Source organism: Calidris pugnax, unplaced genomic scaffold (assembly GCF_001431845.1).
Source record: "Calidris pugnax isolate Ruff unplaced genomic scaffold, ASM143184v1 scaffold42, whole genome shotgun sequence".
In the NCBI taxonomy this organism is placed as follows: Eukaryota; Metazoa; Chordata; class Aves; order Charadriiformes; family Scolopacidae; genus Calidris; species Calidris pugnax.
In genome coordinates, this window is record NW_015090920.1 from 9,774,416 (window position 1) to 9,778,471 (window position 4,056).

The window sequence follows — 4,056 nt, forward strand, 5'->3', positions numbered from 1 at the left end:
TAGACCCACCTGGTCGGTGCGACAGCAGCTCCCTGTCCGCCCTTCTCCACCCCCGTCCCGCCTTAAAAAGCCTCCCCCGGCCATCCTTAGCCCTCCCGTGCGGCGTCTCCTGTCTGCAGCTCTGGATGAGGTCTCTCTCCCTGGGGAGAGGGACTTGGGGGTGTTGGTGGATAAGAAGCTCGACATGAGCCAACAATGTGGGCTGGTAGCCCAGAAAGCAAACAGTATCCTGGGCTGCATCAAAAGCAGTGTGGCCAGCAGGGCAAGTGAGGTGATTCTGCCCCTTTGCTCTGGTGAGACTACATCTAGAGTGCTGTGTCCAGCTCTGGGGCCCACAATGTTAAGAAGGACATGGACCTTCTGGAGCGAGTCCAGAGGAAGATTGTCCAAAGGCGATCAGAGGGCTGGAGAACCTCTCCTGTGAAGACAGGCTGAGAGAGTTGGGGTTGTTCAGCCTGGAGAAGAGAAAACTCTGAGGAGACCTTATAGCCCCTTCTAGTACCTAAAGGGGGCCTACAGGAGAGATGGGGAGGGACTCATTGTCACGGAGTGGAGTGATAGGACGAGGGGTAATGGTTTCAAACTGAAAGAGGGAAGATTTAGATTACATACTAGGAAGAAATTATTTCCCTTTAGGGTGATGAGACACTGGAACAGGTTGCCCAGGGAAGCTGTGGCTGCCCCATCCCTGGAGGTGTTCAAGGCCAAGCTGGATGTGGCTTTGAGCAACCTGGTGGAAGGTTTCCCTGCCCTTGGCAGGGGATTTGGAACTCAATGATCTTTAAGGTTACTTCCAAGTCTAACCATTCCATAATTCTACAATAAATAAGTAAATAAAGCCAGAAGGCGGTGGGTAGCTTAGTGGCTTCCTGCCTGTCTTCCCCACAGGAGAGGCCCTCAGCCCTCCACCTTCTCCAGCCACTGTGAGGGTGGCCCCAAGGCCTGGTGTAAGGGGCTTCCTGGGCTGCGGCCTCCCTGCTGGGCTGTGGGGTTATTAAAAATATATTTTTTTTAATATTATATATAATAATATAACAGTCATGACCGCCCCGGGGCAGCGGCGGCCCAGCTGCCCTCCCCAGCGCAGGAGCCCGGTGCCTGCCTGGGGCCTGGGGCCAGCCTACAGTGGGAAAGGATTGCAGCTTTCCTGGCGGTCAGCTTCTCTTGCCTCGCTTAGCACCTACTCACCTTTTGGTATTAAAAAAGAAAAATGTAAGCCGATAAGCTATCCCTAGGCAGCGTTTCCATGCTGCCCAAGACAGCCTCTGTGGCTGCAAAGATCCTTCAATAACCTGTCAAGAACTGACGTCGCTGTGTAAAGAGCTGTTCGTCCCTATATCTCATTTTAGACGGGTGTACGCACCACTTTCATATCCTTCAGCTCAGCGTAACATTTGCCCTTTCATGTTCTCGTTTAAGCTACTGGGAATTCAAAGCTATTTTAAAGCATAATTATAGCAATCTGCATATAAAAGGCTGTATGTCCTACGGAGGGTTCAGCAGAAAAAAGCAGACTCCTCAAAAGAAGGAAATTAGGAGTAAATCCCACAACTAAGATTCAGTAAAGTTAATGCAGTTTTCATCGTATGTGAACAGTCTGTGGATTCGTAAAGCCACCGGAAAATTGTCTAAGCCACTGCACCGAGTCAGTCTGTGTACATTTAAATAATATAGCTGCTACAGGGGGGCCCACAGCACCAAAGCTTGCTGCTGGCCGGTGTGTGTGTCAGGTCCCATGTTGACCTGCAAGGTGGGTTTGTTGAAGTGAGCTCTGAAGGATCCTCCCAGAGCTTAAGTACCCTTCTTGCTGGGGGCCGTGGCAGGCTGTTGAGGAAGGAGGGTTCTGTAGCAACGCTAGTTGCTTAAGACGTCATGAAAGAGATATGGAAGAGGGCTTTTAAGTCAGTACATCCATCAAGCGGTCTTCACCAAAAAAAATTGTCACCATGATGATGAATTGCATAACATCGTTTGAGTTTGACTGTATCATATCACCCTATTATATACTAGGAATTACACCCACAAGTGTTATATATGCTGCATTGCAGAAATCAGTTCATTTATAACATTCTTTACATTGAACATGCAGAATTAACCTCATGAAACTCATAAAAAGTCATTGGAGTGTTTTTAATTTACCTGACATGCTTTACGCACTTGGCTTAAAGTCTCTCTGATAGTCAGAAATATGTATTTTTTTAAAATTGAAAGCTGAGCTGCATATAGTCACAGGAATTGAGGAACATTATAATAAATTAAAATTGGAATATTTGCAACATAATAATGACTGCTGGTAATACTGATTTTCTGCGATTATGTTTCAGGATGGTTTCCCTATCACACAACTTCTTTCTAGTTTTCCTGGGATTACGTTTTCTGAGCATTATGTTTCTGGGATTATATTTCAGAGGTGGTTTCCCCACTGTATAGCTTTTCCTTCTCTCTAATTTTCCAGTCTCCTTCCCCACTCCTGACTTGTCGTCACACTCTCCTTCATGCTAGTCTCTTTTCAGTTCTCCTTAAGATCAGTCTCCTTCATCAGCTGCTTCTTCATAAATTTAGACAGCGAGTAGAGGTTGTTTTCAAAGGAGCGTAAAGGCACTAGGAAAGCAACTCCAGCAGAGCTGCTTCTTGCCTCTCCCACCACCTCTTGCAAAAGCAGCCAGCCATTTCACCCTCCCTAGGTGACATGCTGCAGGCAAACCCATGCCTTTCTGGTACTTTTGTACCTTTTCTGGTAATCAGCGCCTGGCTGAGAAGAGCCTCACAAAAAAGTTAAAACCAATATTATCAGTGATAGCAAAGATTAGGGAGTTTGCATCCTGGATATTTAGAAATTTAGATGTATGACTTTTCTATAAAGCTATATTGCATAGAGGCTGGAACAAAAGATTTAATTTTAATAACCCTCAGCAATACTGGAACAATTTAGGGAAATGAGTATAAACCCAAGAAATGTACAGCTAACATTTCGTATTTACAGCATTTCTGCTTATATTTATTCTTTGTTAATAAAATGCATGTCTGCTAGCATTTACCAACTTTGTTTTTTCTCTTCTTTGAGAAGATATTGCATGGATTTCTAAATTGTAAGAAAGATCTTTCAATACGGGTTCAGCCCTGATTAAACTTTCTAGGCCAAACTACAGCAGTGAAATTAATAACAATGATTATTTACTTTTAAACAAACTTTAAAACGTCTCTTTAATTATAGGCAATTCCAGTGTGAGCAGGTATTGGTAAACGTGTATTACAAAAAATAAAATGCTGGGAAAAAGATTACAAGTAGAAAGAGAGAATTTCTCAGAAGTTCGTGAGAGGCAGCATTCAGTCCTGATGAAAAGTGTTTTCTTGCTTGTTATTTGCAAATGTCGTAATTTGCCTTTATTTTAAAATCCTGTATATTTTAGAAAATGGATAACTTCAAGGCTTTTAGCACAGAGGCATTGAAGCATATGGTAATCCCAGTCCCAAACACTAAAATGTGCCTGTCTGTGCCAACTCTTAATTACCAGCTCATTAACACTCAGGTGTCAATTGCTGGTGGCAAAGGCAATACTCAGTTGGCCTGGTTTCTGTCATGCACAATGTAATTAAATTGACCTCCGCAAAAGGAGCCCAGTAGTTGCCTGATACCACTTGGACACCGATTGCCGCACTAATCACAATCGTGTAATTTAGTGAATCACACAGTGTAATGAGGGAAAGACTCTGGAGAGTACCAAATTGTACTTGCATATGTAATAATGACTTTAAGGACAATTAGGGAAATAATCGCTGCTCTGTTTTCTTCCAAGCTAATAATGAACTGCAGTAACTATTTGAGTTTCTGTTGTTGACTTAAAACTTTCGCTGCTATCTTCTATTTTAAAATAACGGTTAGCAGGAATTAAAATGTTAAAATGAAAAGAAAAAAAATTAATACTAGTAACAAAGCTCCATCTTCACTGTTAATAGCCCCACAATGGATTACAGCTTCAAGTACTACTGGCTGCCTAGTTAGTGTCTGAGAGACCTGGATTAGATGGTGTGTCCCAAGAGAAAATGGTGATCAAA